Source organism: Chelonoidis abingdonii, chromosome 2 (genome assembly GCF_003597395.2).
Source record: "Chelonoidis abingdonii isolate Lonesome George chromosome 2, CheloAbing_2.0, whole genome shotgun sequence".
NCBI lineage: Eukaryota > Metazoa > Chordata > Testudines > Testudinidae > Chelonoidis > Chelonoidis abingdonii.
The window spans coordinates 162,308,259-162,331,634 of NC_133770.1; the positions used below are offsets into that span (position 1 = coordinate 162,308,259).

At 48.0% G+C, this 23,376-nt stretch overlaps 1 protein-coding gene across 3 annotated transcripts in view; it reads left to right on the top strand.

The window, feature by feature from the left end:
• The window catches only part of GFRA2 (GDNF family receptor alpha 2), a 102,831-nt gene that overhangs the window by 42,757 nt on the left and 36,698 nt on the right, over nucleotides 1-23,376 (top strand). The window lies entirely within an intron of this gene.

The window sequence follows — 23,376 nt, forward strand, 5'->3', positions numbered from 1 at the left end:
AGCTGGTTAGCCGCTGGCGACTGGGTTTATCCTGGTACTGGTTGTTAGGCTGGTCTCTGGCCCATGGTTCCAGGGACTCAGTGACTCCAGGGACCTGGTGTACCCTTAGACCAGGGCAGTGCAACTCCAGGATGTCAATGCAGCTGCGCCGCTTCCTACCTGCAGAGCATGGGCCAGTTTTCTCTGACATGCTTGTTGTGACATGGTGCTTCCATGTTCCACAGTAGGCACCTTGCTATGTAATCCATCTGCTGTGCTTCTGGTTTTAACTCACTCGGGAGGAGCCTGTGATTTAAGAGATTAACTCAGATCCTTCCCCGTCACCCCCTTGCTACTGGATGAATGTATGGTGTTCTAAATAATCCCCAATGGTTGCGGCATTTCCACTGATTGGTGTCTGGGGGATCCTGTACTGAGGCATAGCCACTCGGGTAAGCTGGCTGCCTGCCCATACAGCCTGCAGACCAAGGGTTCCGTTATTCCCTGGTGGGATACTAGAAGAACTCAGGCTGGATTGTGTAGTCTAGGCTCCGTCTGCTTCTGGGGAGGAGCTTTATTCTTTATGCATAGACTTGGATGTCTAGCGGTGTGCCCTCTGCTGGTTCAAGCATTGCCTTGGCAGTGATGTTCTGTCGCAGCTGTTCAGATTCCTTCACCTGTCTGTTGGCATGTGTAATTCATCTGTCTGCCTAGTCTACCCCAGCCTAATCTTTCTAGGTATTTACTCCGCTCTCATCATCACGTCATCCAACCTTCCATGGGGAAGGACTACAGCTGAACTTAGGAATTTGTCTTAAGTCTTTGTCTAATGTCATTGGCTTGCTGGAAGCGCAGGGGAGTTTAGCGCCCAGATCTAATGAGGGTTTTACTGAATCTGCTCTATGGGAGAAGCTGGTTGGAGTATTTGTGTGTGTGACAGCCTTCCTCGTTACATTTTGATTTTGAATAACAAGGGAGAGACAGTTTTCCCTTTTGCTTTTTATTTCACCAGCACTGCTAACAAGCCCAATCTTAAAGGGAAGTACAGTCTAGACTCTAGCTGTTAAGGCCAGGGAGTGGCAGTCCAAAGACCTGGGTTCTATTCACCAGCTCAGCCACTGACCTGCTGTGAGACCTTGGACCAGTCACTTCCCCATTCTGGACCTCCTGTTCCCCTCCCACCCTTTCTCTGTCTTGTCTATATACACTGTGAGCATTTTGGGCCTGGGGCTGTCTCTGACTGTGTGTTTGTAAAGTACTTAGCATGCTGGGGTCCGGATCTCTGTTCAGGCTCCTAGTCACTGCAGTAATAGAAACAGTAAGTAAGTAAGAAGGAGTCCTCATTCGATGCGTTGTGTCTGGAGGATTGGGGTGTAGGGGAGCTGCCTTTCAGTGGCAGGTGGTAGGGAGAAGGAAGACGACCCGATGGTTAGGGTGTTAGCTTGGGCCCCTGGGCTCCTGTGGTCAATTCCCAGCCCTGCCACAGATTGACCAAAGACTTAGCCTCCTGGGTGTGTCTACGCTGCATTTTAAAACCCGTGGCAGTGAGTCTTAGAGCCCAGGACTACAGACTCGGGCTCATGCTACGATGCTAAATACAGCTGTGTAGCTTGGGCCCTGAAGCCCACCCCAGGCTTCATTTTTAGTGTTGTAACACAAGCCAAAGTCTGTAGACCCAGCCTGAGATGCTCTGTGGTGGGTTTTAAAACTCAGTGTAGACGTGTCCCCATAGTCTCAGTCTCCCAATCGTACAATGGGGATAAAGCACTGCGTTACCATACAGGGGTGCTGTGAGGATAAGTCCATGAAAGATTGTGAGGTGCTCACTGCTCAAATACTACAGCGATGGGTGCCATTTCAATACCACGCAGAGATAAGCTCTTGCTTTAAAAACCCATGCCCGTATCTCCACTCTTAGTGAAGTCTGTTGGTTTCCCTGTGTACAAACTAAGTCGAGAGTGCTCCGGACTTTTCTCTGAGCATTATTATTCCTACAGCAAAAACTCCTCTTACTCTCCCCAGTGGCAGATTGGCTACATAAAGAATTTGTTTAATATCAGAGGAGGGTCCATTTCCTGTCGAACGGCTGCAGGGTGTCAGGGGTTAGTGCCAAAATAGAATCAATCATAGGACTGGAAGGGACCTTCAGAGGTCATCTAGTCCAGTCCCCTGCACTCATAAAGCTGTATCTATTTCTCCTCTCCTTGGAAATGAGTATGTCTGAAACTTCTGAATGTGGCTTTTCAGTAATACAATAATCAATACAATACAATTACAATCAGTAATACAATAAACCAGTGTCTATGAATAAATGATACAGGGCAGGCTCTGTGCATCGTCCAATTAACGGCAGTTCTTTGTCAGCTGGTCTGAAAGCCTGACGCTTGCTCAGAAGTTAAATGCTGTGGATGTGTCCGACTTGCAGAGGGAAATAACCTGCATTAGGAACGAGTTGAGAGAGAGTGCCTGAGAGAATGTAGCTCTGCAGAGCACAAATTATAGACCCCTTCCAGCATGAAATGAAGTTTAGACTGAAAGGGGAGGGAGAGCAGCAGGAGTGCGGGAAAATGTGTGACATTTGCCTTGCGTGTTTTCACTTTGAAATATGTTCCTGGCAAAGAAGAGAATTTACAATGGTGCGTCAGAGGCTAGGGCTGGGGAAGCAGGACTTCTGGGTTCTATCCTTAGCTCGTGGAGGGCAGCGCAGGTCCAGTGCTTAGAGCAGGGGATGGCGAGTCAGAACTGCAGGATGCTATTTCTGCCTTAGGGAGTGCAGTGGGGGCTAGTGGTTAGAGTAAGGGGCTGTGGAAGCCAGGATCCTGAGGTTCTATTCCTGGCTCTGCCATGGGCTAACTGGGTGGCTCTTAAGGCCAAATTTTCAAACTTGGGTCATTAAACATGGGCACTTAAATTTTTATTTAGGTACCTATCTTTTGCCACTGAATTTGAAAAGTTTGGGCTTATCCTCTCTGCCTGTTTGTTCTCTTAGTAAAATGTAGATCGTGATAGTGGTCTATCCACCCGATAGCTGTGATGAATTAATTAAACACTTAGAGAACATTTCACAAACATGCTAAGAAAGTGCAGAGTAGATGTTGAAGTCAGCCTATGTAGAACCCAGGAATTCTGGTTTCTAGTGCCCCTGTGCTACCTGCTAGACCTACACTGCCTTCCAGATCCCAGCACAGCACCTGGAGTTGTAACTCCAAGTCCCTTGCTCTCTCCCTGAGGGCATGTCATGCTTGTCTGCTTAGACTCCTTATTGTCTGGTGGCTTTAGGAAGGGATAATGCTGGTCTTGCACAGCAGTGTCCTGCCTTGCAAAGAGTTAATCTATCCAAGGCATCCTGAGCTACCAGTATGGACTAGCTGGGAGCCCTGTTCATATGCAATGGGATTCTGACATGTTTGGGCAGCTCACTTGACCTGCTTTTGTTTGCAGCAGTAAAGCTGTTTAGAAGAAGAGACCTGTCTGCAGACAAGTGCGGCCCAACACCTGAGCTGTGTTTCCCTGAGGGATGCAGGTGGAAAAAAACAAAGAAGAATTTTCTTTTTAACCATCGGGCTGAGAGCTAGAGAGGAGATCTGGTTCCTGGCGTTCGAAATGGAAATGGCTCTAGCAGATCCTCTGCCTGAGTTTTAGCTGGGGTGCGTGCATGGGTGGGTGTTTGTGTGCACCACTCTGTAACCATGACGTAACCTTTAATTAAAAATGAATCTCTAATTTCTGGAGACTCCAGGACCATTGTGGAGGGTTGGCAGCCCTAGAACAGAACTTTGTTTTGTGAAAAAAATTGAGGTTTTGGCATTAGGTTTGATTCCACATTGGGACAAAACTGAGACCTTTAGAAAAACCAGAGAGAGAGAGAAACACGTCTACACAGACAAAAAGTACCCACAGCAGCAAATTTCAGAGCCTGGGTCAACTGACTTGGACTCATGGGGTCTATGCACAGGGCTTAAGCTAGCAATGTTGGCATTCCCACTTGGCCTGGAGCCTGGGCTCCAGGGACCTCCTCTCTTGCCAGGTTTCCAGCCCAAACCTGAATGTCTACACTGCTATTTTGATCCCAGCAGTGCAAGTCAGTTGACCAGGACTCTGAGGTTTTTCAGGTGTGTAGACATACCCAGAGTGCCACCCCAGAAAAGCCAAGTGGCCAAGCACTCACTTGGGATGTGAGAGATCCAGGTTCAAGTCCCTGATTTGGTGCCTTTACCCCTGGGATAAAGAGTCAGTCTTTCTGGCTCTGGCTCAGTGCAATGTACAACAGCTCCAGCAGGAGTGACCCCACCCACAGAATACCCTGGGGGTCAGCGTAGTCACTTGAGATGGTGGAGACCCAGGATTATGTCCCTGCTTCAAATCAGGAAGACCAAAGACCTGAACCTGCGTTACCACATCCTTGCTGCTTGCCCTGATCACTGTGGTTCTCTCATTTTGGGCAGGAATTCTATCCTGGGCCCAAGAAACCTTCTGAGGAAAAGTTTTGTTGAACCTGCACCATTTCATTGAACAGTTTCGGTTTTGACAAATTGGCCTTTTCCAATGACAATAAGTGTTATTGAAAAATTCCTGATCCACTCGACTACCCAGGTGCCTTAATCCTCATTGGCATCACCCTCAGTTATTCTGGGACCCTCCACAACTCTGCCAGCGACCCTCAATCTGGCCCTGCTCCTCCCCCACCCCCGCCCAACCTCATACCTTGCTCTCCTGTCCCTGGAACAAGGCTAGCGTTTGTGCCAAGCTGTGGATTTGGTGATACTTGCTCTGGGGGCCTTTCTTGGCCCAGTCTGAGCCTGAGCACTAATGGTGCTAAGAGACTCTCAGTGGGTTCTGTGGTGCCAGCCATCATTGTGGGATCTGAGCACTTTCCATTTAAAATCAATAGCAATAGTGAAGTCCCTGGTGGGTTTCCTGGAGTCTCTGGCACTTCTTCCCTTTTGGGGTAAAATCCCAACAACCTCTGCTTGGGGTTAGGGTGGTTGTTTCAAACTTTTATTAATGTACTGGGGGGAGCATAGGTTGATTAGTTTCAGTGTTGTTCGTTTTGGGGGTGTTTTGGGGCTTGGGGCTAGAAGCGGGCGTCAATGTTGTGAGCCCCAGTCTTACTGTGGGAAAATTGAAGGTAGATGAAGGCGGCAGCCCAGCCAGTCCCACTGGGGACAAACAGCAGAGTGGAGCTGTTGGCAGTGTAATAAAAATCTGCTGATTGAGGCAAAGAGGCTTCTGGGTGTCAGACGACATGAGTGCACAGGGCCAGCTGTGACGTGGGCATCAGGCTACCAAAAGGAGGGCAAACCCTGCATTTTCTATCTCTCCAAGGGGTGTGTGTGTTGGGGTGCATGTGTTTTAAGATAAACCTAGGTGTGTATGTGTGGGTTGGATGGTCTGTATTGGGGTTATCTGGATGCTGGGGCCCTTTTTGCATTTGGGGTGATTTGTGGGGGTCAGAGGATTTGGCAGGAATGTCATAAGGGGCACTTTGGGGTGAGCGATTTGGGGGTTGGGCCAATGTGAGGGTTGTGTGCCAGAGGCAGTTTGGGGACGGGGTGTTTGGGGATGTGACCATTGGAGTTGGGACTTGGGGAGCTGAGTTGCTTTGGTCTGTGCTCTCTTGCTGTGTTGGGGGTGGGTGGAGAGTGTCATCTGAGATCAGAGAGAGGAAAATCTTGACTGATGTTACAAGGATGCATGGAAGAGCCAGCCAAGGAAAAACATCATTAGCGATAGTCTTGTCTCAGTGGATCTGAGTCTCCCGCTGCCCCTGTCTATATGACTTTGTCTGTTTGTCTATCTAGCTGCTAAGACTCTGTCTTTGGCATCTAACTACAGCACTGTCCCTGCAGAAGGGTTGGGAACCTGCTGTTCCCATTGGAACCGGCACCCAGCTCTCTGTCTCCCTCACAGCTGTTGGGAAGGCTGAAGTGAGCACTTGCCTGCAGATCTGTTGCCATAGCTATTAGCCTTTTAGCTGTGGTGGGCACTGGCTTATCCATTGCCGGCTAAGTCTTGAGCATCCAGGAATCTACTGGAGCTGTTCGGACGAGGTTTTTGCTCACCTAGGGATGTCATGTGCACTTCCCATGATGGAGCTGGGGAGAGCAGATTTTGGCATTCCTGGGGACACCACTTCTACTTCCCTATGCAATGCATTGAAGCTGGACAGAATCAATCTCTGCTCCTAAAGAGCACGTCTACACTGTAATTAAACACCTGCGGCTGGCCCATGTCAGCTGCCTTGAGCTGTGGGGCTATATAATTGCAGTGTTGACATCTGGGCTTTGGGATTCTACCTCCTTGCGGGGTTCCCCAGAGCCTGGTCTGCAGCCCAAGCCCAAGTCAGCTGATACGGGCTAGCCATGGATGTCTTACTGCAGTGTAGACATACCATAGACTGGAGCTGGGGGAGTGCAAACTCCTTCAGGGACAGTCAGTTGTGCAGATATTTAGTCCACATTTCCCTCGGTTTGCATTGAATTAAGAAGGTCCTGTGTGAGGGTTATGAACAGTCTACATGATGGCCTTGTTTGTGCAGCTCCGGTGTAGCTTTGGCTGCCATCGATTCCTACGCACACAAGACGTAGCCAGCAATGGATGAGTCAACGCCCACCGCAGTTGTACGTCGCTAGCCTAGCTTTGCCAGCCTGTGAGGTATCGCTAACCACTGTGAAACTGTTCTGAGCCCTCACTGTAGGTGGAGCCATTTGGTAAACATCAGCACGAACTTGTAAGGTCAGTCCAGGTTTCCCTGACCATTTCAGCAAGGCCATGTCCAATCTTTACAATAGTAATGAGTTGGCATCCAACCCAAATAAGGCTCTTGTTAGTGATGCGTGGATGGAGTTCAGACACAAAATCTGTCCCGACCCTTTGCCCCAGAAAGTTGGACCTGCCCTGGTTTTGAGATCTGAGAACATCTGCTTCATGTGGCTCCTACTAGTGTGAGATGGACTTGGCAGTGGGAACACAGAGCGAGAGAAACTGTTTTTCCAATGCGTGCTGGAGGCTGGGCATCTCATAAGAGAACCTAATGGGGTTGGCTAAGCAGCCATGCTCTTATCTGAACGGAACCTCCTCAGTCACTAGCAGCCATTGCCCAGCAACCCCTGGATGATTAGAGCCTTATTAAGCTCTGGTAGGTTTGGGAGGGTCCAGGCAAGGTGTGCTCGCAAACGGGCTCCACGCTCACTCAGGAACACCAGAAAGAGCTTGATGTTTGTTTGTAGTTCTGTCTGTTGGTGAAAAGGTGTCTCCACTCCCTTGTTTGTCTCCAAGGTGCTGTACATTTATAAATAACAAGGCATTGGCCGTGAGCCAGTGCCAAGGCTGTAATTCAACCTCAGCATGCTGAGAATGTGTATAAATAGAGCATGCCAGCTTTGCCCTCGCTCGCTTTGCATCTGTCTCAATTGGGCTGCAGCCTTAGGCAGCCTTTATCTGCTCCTGCGTTGCCCTTCCAAGCGCAGTTCTGGTGGTGTAGAATAGTCCTGGCTCCAGAACCTCTGCCACAATAACAAAATCTACTGACTTCCTTTGGAGGATGTCAACCTCATCGTTCCTCAGGACCAGCTGGCGTGGCTTCCTCTTAGATCCTCTGCGGATAGCACAGAGGTGTCACTGTGGTGGCCAGATATTTGTGCTAGTTCTGGATACTCTAACAAACTGGGAGCCACATAAGACTTGACACAGATTCTCCTGCTTCAGAAGAAGCACAGAGCCCACTCACCTGAGCTCAGAAAGAATCTCCACCAGCTGTTAGCAGTATAGGGCTTGGGACACACAGTTGAGCAATTCAGATTCCATCCAATAGAGGGCAGTCGTGCACTTACACACTAGCCAGGACAGTATAAAGTAGCACAAGTTAGTTTACTGGAGCATCTTCTCTATGGGCTGTCTATTCCAAAACGTACTTTAAAGAGGTAATGAGATTGGAGGATGTGGGAAGAGGTTAAGAGGCACATACATGGGACCAGAGTGAAGAAAGGTGAAGAGAGGCGGAGAGTAGTCAGAGAGGGTTCAGGGAGGCGGATGGCAGGAAGGGTCTCAGACCCGTAGCCAGGAGGTGTCAGGGAAGTAGTCTTGGCCTAGTGATGTCTGGATAGGTGCCTCTGTCCCTCCTGCTAGCCCCCTCTTGGAGGCAGTGCAAGCTTTGGGTTATACCAAATAAAGTTGCACTGTCTTTTGGGACAAGGTTGGTAAGTTCAGGACTCAGGGGAAAGAGCTCAGGGTCAGATTTCCAAGTGCTCAGCACCTACAACTGAGGCCAGATTTTCACAAGAGCTCAGCATGTTGGTTGCTGGGTTTGGTAGAAAATCTGGCCATGAATGTGACAATGGGAGCTGCTGGGTGCTGGACCCTTTGGAGAACGTGACCTTTATTTAGATGCCCAACTGGCACTACTGAGCACTCACCCCTTGTGAAAATTCCATGATGATCCAGCTAGGGTAGTGTGCACCGCTACCTTCTGTATAGGATGGAATTAGAATCATGCAACTGCCACTGAAAGTAGAGGGTAACTGGGCCACATACAGGTGAAAGTTCATTGACTGGACCACCAAGAGCCTAATATGTGCCTGTACTTAGTTCTGAGTTGTTGCATGATGCTCATCTTGTTAATCTTTACGTGGGACCAAGAGTGTTAATTGCACTCTCAAGCAAATCAACAAGCAACAATGCTACCTAATAGTGACACAAGGAAGAGATAAAGCTTCTCTGCCAGGATGGGAGGTAATAAAGCCTCCAACTTCCACTGCTAATGCAAGGCAACATGAACTGTAATCAGAGAACCTTTAAGCAGAGATTTCTGCTGTTCTCTCACAGCAGTTGGTATAAGAGGAAAAAGCCCAACAAACCAAAAAAAGCAGAGCCACCTGGAGAGACATGCTTTTCATGGAAGACTTTGGTGAATATCATGCTGGGGAAGCCCCTCACCTTCTTGGAAACAGATGACGTCCCAAAGTGAGCAGGGGTTTGGAGACCTCGACTCTGTTTTTTAAGATGACTACCTGATTTTTTCAGCTCATGCTGAGCACCAGCCCTTGGAAAACCAGGCCCCTTTAAGCTGATTCCAGTTGGGCTCCCAAATCAGATCTGAAAATCTGGGCCAGGAGGTCTGATCTAAAGCCCGCTAGAAGTCAGGGGAAAATCTCCCACTGGTTTCAATGGGCTTTAGATCAGGCTCCAATGTCACATTTTTACAGAACAAATCTAACATGGACAACAGCAGGTCAAGATTCATCCTGGGCTTGGAGAAACTTTGTTTTAGGGTAAGAGCCAAGAGGGGAGGTCTCGTTCCAAGATCCATTCAGTCTCTGGCCTCTGCTGAGACTGCCCACAAAGGCATCCATTAAAATATTTGGTTTTGTGATTTGTCCAATTGGAACTGGCTTGAATGAGACCCCCCAACTCATCGCACAGGCAATTCAACTGCTGTCAAGCAGCAATTACATCTGGCCTGGGCTAGATTCCAGCTGGCAGCTCAGTTTTGAAAGTCAGTCAGAATTTACAGCTCTGAGGCGTTAGAATCAGAGTTTGGAGATAAGAGATTCAAAATGGCAAGTAAGAGAGTCCCAAGTTCAGGCTGGCCCAGTTCAAAACATTCTCAAGCCAGGAGAGTGTGATGTGCAGTTAAACACTCTCAGGGCCGCCAAGAGCGGGTTCGAGTCCTGGTGAAAAAATTTTTTCGGGCCCCCAGCAAGGGAGAACTGGGCCAATGAATCCAGGGAAGCCGGATCCCGGGCCCCCTTCTGGACCACCGGGCCCTGGTAATTTGTACCGGCTTTCCCCTACTCTCGTCAGCCCTGAACACCCTCCAGTGTTTGGAGCACTGATGCAACAGTTGGTGAAAGCACTGAAGCTCAGCTGATGAGAGAGGATTAGTGGGCATTTGAAGAAATAGGCACACAGGAGTTGAACAGCTGGGAACCCAGTGCCATTATTCAGTGCTGCCTGGGAAGCACTGGTGTTTCTATATTCAGAATTCTAGTTTCATCTTCCGCTGCCACTCAGGTCTCTGCAGACAGCAGGTCTCTGTTCCAGTCCCATCTTCCACCACAGGTCAGGTTGCCAAGAGTCAGCTCTGAGGTTTGCCACAGGGATTCAGATACCCCCTCCCATGAAAATGAATGGAAGTTATGCATCTGAATCCCTTAGTCAGCTTTGAAAATCTCACTGTGGTCCCCAGTCACTTGGGAACAGGCTGGGTTTTAGTGCAGTGTGTGGCCTCAGTCCCTGAAAGGAAGGGCGTTTACAGACTGAACAGGGTTGTGATGGCAAAAGGCAGATGGGGCTGTTTGCTGTGGTGCTGGATGCCATAGCCTATGTTAGGTGATGAAATATGTGTAAATTCTGTGCTAGTAGAAGGAGCGTACAAGATTAGATTACAGACACAAGCTGTGACAGCGAGCTGACTGTGGACACTGCTGTAGCTACAAAAAGGTTTCTGCGTATTCTCGGAGGGTTTGGTGCATAGCCACCAGCAAGAAAGCAGCTGCATGGAATCGCAGTGGAAGCTGTTCAAAGCCAATTGCTACAAAATAGCGAAGGCATGCCTGCAGCCTGGGTGGCCAGGAGTTCCTTATCCCAGAAATACCAGGCAGTCTGGCATGAGAGGCAGGCTCTGCTCAGGAAGGACCCAGGACTGTGGTTGCTGGGCAAGCTGGAAGGGCATTGGCAGAATTGTGGGCAGACCCCAGGAAGAACTGTACTTCAGAACTGTGGGCAGAGTTTGGAAGAGTCACACTGGGATGATGGAGGGTTCTGAGGGTCAGGACTGAGATCTCTAGATGTGATAAGTCTAGTGCACTGACTGGCTTCGCCCAGCAGAAACTTGTCTTCCTTTATCACATACTGGGTTACCCTAGAACTTCTTCATTGTACCCTGATCACAGACTAGAGCCTCCAAGACAAGCAGAACCCAGAGACTGTGGGGGAGAAAACAGGGCCAAGCTCTGACAAGAAAACCTTACAAAACAACCAGAAGCAGAAGCAAATTCAAAACAAAGATTGGAGACTTCACTGGGTAATGAGAACATCCCCAGCTACATCAGAGAGGATAGAAAGCTAGAAGACATTTAAACCCTCTTACTTCAGGGCAGGAGCCAACCAATAACTGATGGAGTCAGTAAGAAACTTCCCTAATGGGCAGATTACCCCATAATTGCCCACCTCAGGGTCCTTGCAACTTCCTCTGAAGCAGCTGGTCTTGGCCATCATTGGAGACAAGATGCGCAATAGCACCAACCCCAAGCATTCAAACATCATGGGTCAGGCCTCAACAAATCATGAGACTGGCTTAAAAATCATGACAGTTTTATTTCCTTAAAGATACATTTTAGCTAAAGCTGTTTGGAGAAACTCCCATGGAGCCATATTCAGTTAGAATACGCAATTCAGTTGACATCTGAACACTTCTCAAAGCTGGGTCAATTTTGCTGGCATTTTCTTTTGGGGGGAAGAAAGGGGGGAGAGGGAGCATTCCAGCAATGCTGAAATGGCCTTTTTCAACATTTTCAGGAAAAAATGTTTCATTTTTTTCATTTTGAAATGTCTCTTTAATTTGCTGAGTTCCTTAAATTTTGTGTTACATACTATTTGTGTCTAGCAATTATATATTTTAATACAAATTAAAAAATGTCAAAATCAAAACATTTTGATTGACCAGAAACAAAAAGATGTTTTGGAATTTTCTTTCCTTTGAAATTTTTGCTCCAATTTGGAATGTAGCTAAACGTCAAAATCTCAAAACCCTCTAGAAAAATGAACTTCTGTCCTATGCACAGCAATGATTTTGGATTCATTTTCTTTGCCTTCTGATTTCTTACCCCCTAGTTACACTCAGGTCACATTTTCCAGATTTTCTTCCCAACTGCTAGGGCTTGATACTTGGTTTTTTAACGATAAGGTGAGATTTTTCCTTTAATGACATGAATCCAGGAGCTGGAGCTTTAAGAAAAAACATCAAACACTGCAAGACTCATAATAAAACTGCAAGAGCAGGCAACTCTGAAAACTGGGTGAGCCACTGGTCTGATTCAGTACAGCAATTCCAATTTTCTTAAATTCCTGTTCTCCCCTTATGAAGCTTGGGCAGGCAGAATGTCTAACACCATGGGACTGAGACTGACCTTGGAGAAGTAACGCTTGCAGAAGTCAATACTGGAATATTTTTTTTCTGATTCCCCTCCCCTGCCCCCAGATGGAAAGTTTTTCTTTTCTTTCTTTTTTTAGTTCCTTTGTTTACTGGATGTTGGTGGCGTATTCTCAGCCAGACAATCATTCTGGAGATTTCACTGCTTTTCGCTGCTGCTCTCTGACTGCACAGGGCTGTCTTTTAAATGGTCATCAGACACTGGCCTCTGTCCCATCAATAGTCATAAAGTTGGGGAGATAAAAGCTATCAGTTTTCCATTATGGCTGAAAGCAATACTGTAGACAGCTATTTTCTGAATGCTGGAGATAGAGGTATTTTAACTAGCAGACAGTATACCAGCCTGGAGGGCTGCAGCTCATATAAACAGCCTTGCAGTGAGAGGAGGCGGTGAAGTGAACAACGCGCTGCTTGCGCTTTACTTCCAGTCTCTGCTGTTGCTCCATTGTGGTCTGGATTGCTGTTTCCCAGAGACACCCACTGTGTTCTGCAGATGCCCCAGGCTGCCCCGAATGGGCCAGGATAAGATTAGAAAAGTCTAAACTGTAGAGGGGCAAACACGATGGCCAAGAGGGCAGGGACCCTAAACCAGTAATGGCTTCACCCCTGCACTGGTGAAGCCCAGTGTTGCCAGAGCAATAGGGATGCTGCTCACTCCCACCATGGCGTGATCAGCTATTCCCCTACCTAAGACCATCAGAGTCCGTGCCAGCTGACGCAAACCTTGCTCAGGCAATTGGCTCCCCCTTCATGGCTTTGCCTTTCACAGCTGCACTTCCCCCCCAGAGAGCTGCGGTAGGCTGTGCTCTCTACCCCTCTGCTAGCCAGCCGGCTGGATGTAAGACTGTGCTGGCAGTGATCTTGCATACGCTGCCATTGGTGTCTTTCCGCAGTCACACACTCTACGAGAGCCACACACTCCTACACTGTTACCCTGGGATTTACTTGTGACCGACACAAATGAAACATTGTAGCCCTCAGGCTGAGCGTGCATTTCCTACAGGTAGAAAGGATTCATGCACCTGGAATAAAGAGAATAGAAACATGGACTGGATTTCTGTGCCCATCTGGGATTGGCTCTGGGGATAGTTCCCTGGTGGGAGGAGAAGATTTGGAACTGGACTTATTTTGCTGACTGGAATGGGTCTGGAAATGCAGCAGCCCCATTTTATAGTTGTGCTGCCCAGAGAGGCTGAAGTGGTGCATGGTCTTTGTGCTGGGGTGTATCGCAATGTTGTGGCCTGATCTTGAGAGGTGCTGAGCTGCATCTGCAGCCCTCACTGATGTCACTGAGCACTGCCTGGGGCTTAGCGCTTCTGAAAGTTAGGTCCTGCTGAATGACCTAATTGTGATGGGTTTAGAAAGAACACCAAGGCTGCAGAGCCTGACCTGGCTTTCCAAGCCCACCCCATTCTGGGAAGTTCTGATACGGGACTTGGCTTTAGATATAGGGCATGCTGGGCCGTGTGCTTTAGCACCCCAGAGAACAGCTCACCTGGAAAATGAGTTTGGATTGAGCTAAAGCTCCCTGGGGCTGTATCTAAGAAGGAAGCCACTCTGGGCCTGACTCTGCTCCCACACACTTGCCACCTGCACCCTGATGTGACTCTGTGGATTTTGGTGGCGTTTACACTGAGGTGACCAAAAAGGAGAATCAGTCTCTCTCCTGCTACTGCTGGACACTGAACACCTGTAGACTGGCCTGAATGCAGCAATCCTGCCCCAAGGTATCAACACTGGTTCTGCATGTACAGCATGATTTTCAGAGGTGCTAAGTGCCTCAAACTCCCAGACTTTACTGGGAGCTGCAGATCCTGAGCCCTTTAAAAAAAATCCAGCCCCTTCATGTTCAGCCCAAAGCCCACAGAACTCAATGTAGCTGGGGATTGGTCCTGCTTTGAGCAGGGGGTTGGATTAGATGCCCTCCCGAAGTCCCTTCCAACCCTGATATTCTATGATTCAATGGAAAGGTTTCCAGGGACTCCACTGGGCTTTGGTGGGGGCCAGACCTCTCCACCAACTCAGGTACTTGGGCTTCTAGCTGTGTATCAACCCATTGCGTCAATGTGGACAGAGAAGTTTGCAGAAAGCTCCCAGGGCCCCTGGGTACAAGCCTAGGCTTTGGAACTGGCTGAAGCATGTTTATTTGCTTGCACTGTAACACTAGCAATACAAACAGGTCAGCTGTCCTGTGGTGGCTGGGTGGGTACTACTTCTCCTGAAGTGCAATGTCTGTGCCCTTGCCATCAGCATTTCTGATTAGACTCTGTTCTAGGCAGGTTTGTGTGCCTCTGTGCTACTTTTTTAAAGTTTACAGGCCGCATCTGTCTACTGAAATGCAAAATGCCCTTGGCATCATTATTAGCATTAATCCTGCTTATTACGGTAGTGCCTAAGGACCAGCCAAGAATGGGGCCCCACGGTGCCAGGAGCTGCATGACACAGAGCAGCAGACAGTCCCTGCTCTGAAGAGCTTGCAAACTAACTATGTAGGGCAGACTCAGGGTGGGGGAAGGGCTGTAACACACAAGCAGAGGCAGCAATGGGATGCCATGATTTCTGGGCACTCCCTTGGTTCTGATGCAAGGACTTGGTGCCAACACCTCTCGGATTGGTTATTCCTGAGGGCTGTGAATGGTTTGGGCAAAGGACTCTCCTGCCTGCTGTAGGGTAAAATAAATTCTAAAGTCCCAGGATCTTTTTGGGAGAATGAGGCAAACATGCCTCCCTAAGCCAGGTGCTAGAACTGTTTCAACCTGCAGCTTCCAGTGAAAGATCCTGAACAGCAGTGACCAATCCTAGCCAAACTCTATAGGAGCAGGACTTTCTGCTAACTGGGTCTCCGAGTTTCTGTAATTCACACACTACCTCTTCTTTAGTATGGAGCTCACAAACATAAAGGACTGGAGGAAGGGCCAACGTGGATAAGTGCTGAGCAAGTTTCCTGCCCAAGTCCTCCACCGATCACCCTTCACTCTGGACTTGTAGCACCATCCTAGGCCTGGGCTCCTCACTCCTCCTCCAGCTCTGCCAGAGCCTTGATTTGCAGCCTTGTCCTGCTATTCCAGTCCTGGACTGTTGCACACATTGCTCTGCTGACGCCGCACAATCCTGACCTACCTCCAGTGTGCTATTTGAGGCCCAACACTCTCAAATCCCTGTTCTGAGCAAACAAGCTATTGCACCGATTCTCAGCTGCTGCATCCCCTGGTACTCTAGTCCTGGGCTCTTCCACAGCTCTGCTAGTGTACTTTAACTCTGATCTGCAGCCATGCTGCTATTCCAGATCTGAGACTGCCACCTCTACCTGTCCAACTTTCCCAATGCACTGTAATTGTGATCTGCAGCCCCCTTGGCTGTTCCAGCCCTGGTGCAACTGTCATAAATGGATAGGTAAGGTAAGGGTTAAGTTTCTTTTACCTGGAAAGGGTAACCAAACACCTGACCAGAGGACCAATCAGAGAACTGGATTGTTAAAAGTCAGGGGCGGGAATTGAATACCAGGGGTCTTTGTTGTTTTTCTCAAGCTGTGAGTAAACAGGTTTCCTCCCTAACTCCATCTTATCTTAAGTTCTTTAAACCTTGTAAGTCGCCAGAGAACGCAAAGTAATTCGCTATGATGATCTTTGTGGGTATTTACATGTATGTTGATTTGTTTGGACTGGTTTAATTGGGCTATCTTTTTAAAATCAGACGTTTATTTCCATAATTTCTTATAAGCAAAGAGCACGTTAATTGATTTCTTAATGCAAATTATTGTTTATATTTCTTTCTTCTTTTTAATATAAACTTTTCTTTTAAAAAGGTTTTTTGTGGAAAGTTTCTTTTCCCTGGGAGGCAACGGAAGGGAAAAGCCAGGCTGTGGGCTATATTTCCTCTAATGCTTTCAGGGAAAGAGCAGGCACGGGGGGAAGCGCAAAGCAAGCTGTTTGGCGATTTGGTGTATCTGTCAATTGTCCTGAGGGTAAGAGAACGCTTATCTCTTGGGAAGCAGAGAACCGGTTTCTTGATACTCGCAGGCTCGACCAGAGAGGCAAGACCTGGAAGGGGGGAGAGAGGGGTTTTCTCTCCCCTGCTTTTAGCTCCAAGGGATTTGACATCTGGGTGTCCACCAAGGGAGGGTTTTGGGGCACCAGAGAGGAGGAAAGAGGGGGTCAGGCTCTCTAATTAAATCTGACCTGGTGGCAGCCAAACATATGCCAGCTGGTCGTGACTTGGTGGGAGGTTTCAGGTAAGCCCCCAGACTTTTGGACGCAAAAGTCCAGGTTTGGGACAGGACCAGATTGTGGACGCTAAAGTCCAGGTCTGGGACTGGGAGGCTAGATTACCACAGCAACTAACCCAGTCTCTCAATGTGCCTTACGCTCATTTTCTAGCATCTATTGCTTTCTCCAGCCCTGAGCCAGTAGCTCAGCCAATGCACCTCTTTCAGCCTGAGCTACCCCCCTGCTCCTCCAGTCTTGACCTTCTCTCTCACTTCTAATGAGGCAGGTCAGTCCTAGACTGCAGTATTCCTTACTAGTCTAGTCCTGGTTTTCTCACTGCAGTGGAGTTTCCAGTTCCAGCAGTGCAAAGCTGGAATGCCTGGGCATGCACAAGGGTTAATACACTAAATGTTGCTACAAGACACTTGGCTTGCAATGCTGGCCAGGATACAGGTGAAGTGAGCTGCACAGTCTCAGCCTATTCTGTAAATAGACTCTGTTCAATGCCGCGTGCCATTGCCTCTTCATTGCTCAGTCTTGTTGAAACTCTGTTCTTCATCACCAGATGATTGGATTCTGAGAGATTTGGGATGTGGAGAGGGGAGGTTGGAGAGGTCAGATCTCTAGGTGCCTTAGCATGAAATCCTACTTCTCTTCATTTATATTATGGTGCCTTTTGAAAGGCCCATGAGAAACCCTCCAGTTCCCAAGCCCTGGCCCTCTCTTGTTCTCCGAGTGCTGAAGAGTGAGAGGAGGGAGCGTTGTGATTTGCAAGGCTTTTTATTCCAGGAAGCCTTCCCCTCTGCCACTGAGAATTCTGACAAACTCCCTGTGCTGTGTGTCTGATTGCAATGGACAGGTTTTATCTCCCAGAATATAAAAGCCTTTTGCAAAACACTAACCTCAGCTAAGGGGAAAGGAAAGGGCGGGGGGGGGGAAAGCTGATTTCAGCAGCTGCAGTTTGCTATATTTTTCATCTTGCATCAGCAAGTCAAGACCACAAATAATCTGGTCTTATATGCTTCACTGATGCTGGTGCTTAAGAATTTCCCATCCTCTAAAGGCTGAATTTCCACAGCATCCAAAGGCAGGGCAGCTTTTAATTCTTCTTTGGTTTCTTTCCCCTTTCCCAATCCTCTCCCCTAAAACAACTGACTTATGGGATGGGGAGAGGGTGATTATTTGATTTTGGCACTGACTATATATATATATATATATATATATATATATATATATAATGTATGTGTATGTATATGTATATATTTAACTTGTGTCCCCAGTTTCATATCCTTTGCTAGTACAAGCAAAATGTCATTTATAATGGATGTTTCCTTGATAAACAGCATCAGAGCAGCGCAACTTTTTCATCACAACATGTAATGAGAGTGGCTCAGTGCTGCTGTTTAGCTGTCAAGATATTCCCCCAGAAAGAAGAAGAAGGGGAAGAATATGTACATGAACTTACCGAATGTTTTGAAAACCAAATAAAGAAATGAATAGAATAGATAGATTTATATAGTGAGATGGGAAGCAGGCATTCCTGCTGGCCACCTGTTGGGGATTTTCTGGGCTATGGCATTGTTTAATGTTATCATCTCGACTAGATCTTATTGGGTCGCTTTCCCCACTCTGTAGGCATGCATTTGGCCGAGTGTCTTTGGATGCTCTTATCTGCATGATAAAGCAGGAGGGAACTCCCCATTGCTCATTGTCAGGCCACCAGGTCAGCACTCAGTTGTAGCTAGTTGCCCTGTTGCTGAAATTCTAGTTGCCAAATGTTAACCATTTCCTGTTGGCAACTAGAGTTCAGAATACTTGGGTCAGACTACTGGTCCCTCGTCCTACTGCGCCATCAATAGGGACCAGTAGAAACCAGTGGAGACCAGCTGAAAGCAAGCCCACTTGAATTATCACTACTGATGTGATCTGGTTGGATGAGCCTTTCGATCAAGGTCTCAAAGGGTGACTGTGAAGAGGAATCCAAAGGGATTCAGGCTGTTATCCAACCTGCCCTGTTTTATGCCTGCACTGATTTAGATGAAGGATGCTCCAAATGTCGTGTAAAATTTGTGTGTGATAAAGGAATCCTCCCTTTCCCGTTAAGGCCCCAGACTGAGGTTTAGATATCCCTGGGGATGAGGTGGGGCCTAGACGGTGGCTTGCTTCAGCGTCGCTCCCTGATTAGTCAGCCTGGTTTGGTACCAAGGGATGCTTGCTATTCTTGAAACCTCCAGCCTTCCTTTGGGCCTCACTCAATCCATCTGCAAGGATTGTCCCTTCCCTGCTGCAGATAGGTATATGGAAAACATGGAGGACCAGATTCTCCATTGCCTTCCTCCTTGCCTTGCTGTTCATGCCGTGCCAAAGTAATTGGTCCCAACTGGGACAGTGTGACGTTATTGATATAATCTGGGACCATATAGAACGTGGTTGCAATCAAAGTCCTGTAGTGGCACCAAATCTTGTATGAAGGGGGTCAAATGAGGTGTCTAAGACCAGGTTATAGGTTGATGGTTATGATTTTGCTGTCTGTATGCATGCGTCATTTTGTAGTTGAAGTATGAATAGTGGCTCTGTATTGTCTGTACTTCAAACTTATGCTATGCTTCTGGGTGACATCCCAGACAAGTTGGTGTTAGCTCTGCCTAGCCTGCTTGATGGCCCATTAAGGACCATCAGCTACATAACTGACCCATTGAGAGAAGGCAGATACGCCTTATAACTCAGCAAAGTATGCAGGGACTTGCCCATGTGATTCCAGACTCCATTTTGCTGTAATTTTCCACAGTAAGAACAAAGAGGTTGTTCTTACACCTGGAAAAGACTATAAAAAGGCTGATGCCTCATCTCCATCCTGTCTTCGTCCTGCTTCTTAACCTCTGGAAGGACTTTCGATACAAACTGAAGCTTTGACAAAGGACTGAGTGACCCATCCAGTGGGGAATGTACTCCAGAGACTTGATTTAAACCTGCAGTTTATTTCCATCACTGCCACAAGCCCTGAACCAAGAACTTTGCATTACTGTATGTAATTGATTCCATTTAACCAATTCTAGCTCTCAACTATATCTTTTTCCTTTTATGAATAAACTTTAGATTTTAATTTTAAAGGACTGGCAAAGCATGATTTGTGGGTAAGATCTGATTGTAACTGACCTGGGTGGGGCTTGATTCTTTGGGAATCGAGAGAACCTGTTTCTTTATTGGGGTGTTGGTTTTCATAACCATTCATTCCGATGGCGAGTGACACTGGTGGTGATACTGGGAAACTGGAGTGTCTAAGGGAATTGCTTGTATGACTTGTGGTTAGTCAGTGGGGTGAGACCAAAGTCCTCTTTGTCTGGCTGGTTTGGTCTGCCTTATAGGTGGAAAAACCCCAGCCTTGGGCTGTAACTGCCCTGTTTTAAGAAATTTGTCCTGAATTGGTACTCTCAGTTGGGTCCTGCCAGAACTGCATCGTTACAGACAGGCCGGGGGTTATTTATCCAGTCACCAGTTAAAATTATGCTCAATTTATATTTTCGGTTTACAGTCTTGTAGGGTGAATCTGGCACTAGATTGACAGCTCTTGAGAGGGGGAAAAAAAACCATTGCTCATCCACACAATAGATGCAGTGTGATACGCTTCCTCCATGCTATGCCCCTACAAATGACTTCAATCTCATTGGAGGGTTCTCTTACATGGGGGCACAGAGGGTTTGCCTGCCAAGGTGCACTGAGTCCTTGGTGTGTCGGCAGAGACTTCTAACGATTGCAGAGATTGTTGCAATGCAAATGCCTGTCTGTTGGGAGCAGGGCAGCATCCTGCCACATGAACACTTCTGTACAACTGTCAGATGGCAGCAGTGTTGCACCAGTAATGACCTAGGCTAGATTTGAATTCATGAGCTAGAGGTGAATGGTTCTACGCTCCCCATAGCCAGCCAATCACACCTAAATGCAAATCTCTGATAGGAACCTAGGAACCTCCAGAGCAGAGCAGAGCAGGGCTCCATCTAGCCCAATATCCTGTCTCTGATGGTGGTCAGCTCCAGCTACTTCAGAAGAAGGTGCAAGGAACCCTGCCGTGATGGAATGACCTGCCCCCATGGAAAATTCTCCTCCAAACTCCCCATAACTGATGATTTACCTAAACGTGCTTTAGAAAAATGCAAAGTCCCTTCTTCACTTGACTTCTGCATAGAGGTTGTTGGATCTATCCTCCTGTGCAATGCTGAAGGGGAATAAAGAAAACCAAAGGAAGAGGTGAAAGAGAGGAATAACAGAAACCTCTGTATTCCCCTCCCTCCTAATTCATTTCTTTGCACAAGAGAGTGGTTGCACTACTCAGAAAGATAATGATAAAAAACCTCAAATCTTCAGCAGAAACCAGATCAGCATTCAAAGAAAGTTTAAAGAAATCTTTCAGCTCAGTGGCTATCTTGCTCAAGGCTAACCACACTCTTAACACAATAGTAAGTCAATTCTCACTGAATAATTAAATAGAGAACCTTCATAAGTATTGACTTAATGTGACAGCCAGTCTATACTGACTCAGGGTTTGCTTATGTAAACACAATCTCTTGTTCAGCTTAGTTAGCAGTTCAATGAAATAGAACATTCCTTGAATTAAAATCAAATAATGTGTGCATTTAATTCTTTCCTTCGCTTACTGGGTAATAATAGGTTTTGAACATAGGCGAGTGGATAAAAAAATCTTTCAAGTGCACTTATCTGTGATGAATCAAAATGTAGTGTCCTAAAAAATATGAGTGACTTTATTTCCTAATTCAAAGACAAAGTGGACTTATCTTTGCAGCCGACCTATTGTCTATCTGACCTAATTTATTTCCCCCCTCCTCTCTCTCTCTCATCTGAATAATAACTTACCTTAAGTTTATCATAAAAGACACAGCTATTCACTGCCTCTAGGTTTTTACTGGGTTTAGTTTTATTGGTCTCCTTTTCTTTCCCCTCCCCCCATTTCCTTTTATTCATCATCAGCTTCCATTATGACAGGAAGGTTTTTATGAAGTGCCAGGTGTGTGTACATTTGTAACAAGATATTCCCTGGGACAGATTCCAGAGCTAAGGTTCAGTTGAGATTTGCACTCAAAGCATGACTAAGATTCCTCTGTGTCACACTGTAATGATTGACTTTAGTCTCCAAATCTGGGACAATAGCTCTTCATGGGCCAAGTGAAATTTCCATGTTTTACTTTTTTCAGTGACATATTGATGAGAAACGTAAAAATACTCCTCTTATGGATTTTTCCCCTGCTTCCCTCTCTTTTCCTTTGGACTCCTTTAGCTAACCAGCCACAGTCCTCACAAATGCCAAACTCTGTGTCACACACATTTTCCTGAGCATGCATTCTTAACAACATCTCAGACATAAACCACTTCTGAACTTGAAAAATTAAATGCATAAAGAGTCATTCTCCTTATTAGTAATACGTTTTGCCAGGGTTATCTGATGGAACTACATCATCCATCTAGTAGCTTCTGTTTTCAATGGAAAACACATTTTTTACCCTACAAATTCCATTTTTGTGTAAGTTATCTACCCAACTCTGTTCCTATCTATCTAGGGACTTATACTCACCCAGGTCCAGTGGTGTCTGAGGACCTCACACTCTTTATCCTCAACACACCTCTGTGAGGCAGGGCAGTGCTGTTCTCCCTGTTTTAAAGAGGGGGAACTGAGGCATAGAGGAGCTAGGTGACTCATCCATGGTTACACCGGCAGGCTGTGGCAGAGCAGGGAACTGAAGCCAGTCTTGTAAGTCCCAGGCTTTGGCCCTACCCAATCTGTTGTCCTTTCTTTCACTCCCTACTTGTGCTCTGTGCACACACCCTGGTGATCCCAGGGTGCAAAATGCTCATGCTGCCAGAGAACGGCTCCCGGCAGAACTGCTGTTTGCTGCCCCAGGGTCCTAGCCACAGGCGGCAGGTTATATGGGCTTGAGGTGCCCGAGCACCAGGAATATTCAGGGCTGGAGGCCCTGCTCCAGCAATATTTGGAGCTGGGTCTCTCCCTCGACCCTACCTGGATCGGGCCCCAGCCCCCGCGGGTCTCCCCCCGCCCCAATTCCCTGCCTGAAAGAAAGCGGCGCGTGCCTCTCCCATACCTGCTTGTGCTGCCAGGTGTAGCATATGCCTACGCGGAGCGGCTCCCGGCAGAACTGTTGTCTGCTGCCCCATGGTCCTAGGGCCTCCCCTGCATTGCCTAATGGCAAGGCAGGCTGCCCTTACCCTGCCCTTCCGCCCTAGCCTCTCCAATGCCCCAAACCCCTCAGCCCCAGCCAGAGCCCTCATCCCCCTGCACCCTAATCCTGTGCTCCAGCTTGGAGCCCCCTCCTGCATCAGGAACCCCTCATTCTCAGCCCCAACCCTCATCCCCCCGCACCCTAATCCTCTGCCCTAGCCCTGAGCTCCCCCTGCATCATGAACCCCTCATCCCCCCGCACCCTAATCCTCTGCCCCTGAGCCCCCTCCTGCATCATGAATCCCTCATCCTCAGCCCCACAGCCCTCACCCCTGCACTCCCTCCTATCCCACACCCTCCCAGAGCATGCACTCCCTCTCCCGTCCCACACATCCCTTCCCACCCCAACCTCCCTCCCAGAGCCTGCATCCCTCACCCCCTCCTACGCCCCCATCCCCTGCCCCAGCCTGGAGCCAAACTCCATCCCAAAGTCTGCACCCCTCCTGCACCCTAATCCCCAGCCCAGGACCTGCATCCCAGACCTCCCCCCAACCTCCCTCCCAGAGCCTTAGGCAGGTGGGGGTGGAGTTTGGGGGGGGCAGGTTCTGGGCACCACCAAAATTTCTATGAACTTGCCACCCATGGTCCTAGCGCCTGCCATCCGCTAATGGCAAGGCAGGCTGTCCTTACCCTGCTCTTCTGCCCTAGCCCTGAGCCTCTCCAACGCCCCAAACCCCTCATCCCCAGCCAAAGCCCTCATCCCCTTGCACCCTAATTGTCATCCCCAGCCATAGCCCTCATCCCTCTGCACCCTAATCCTCATCCCCAGCCAGATCCCTCATCCCTCTGCACCC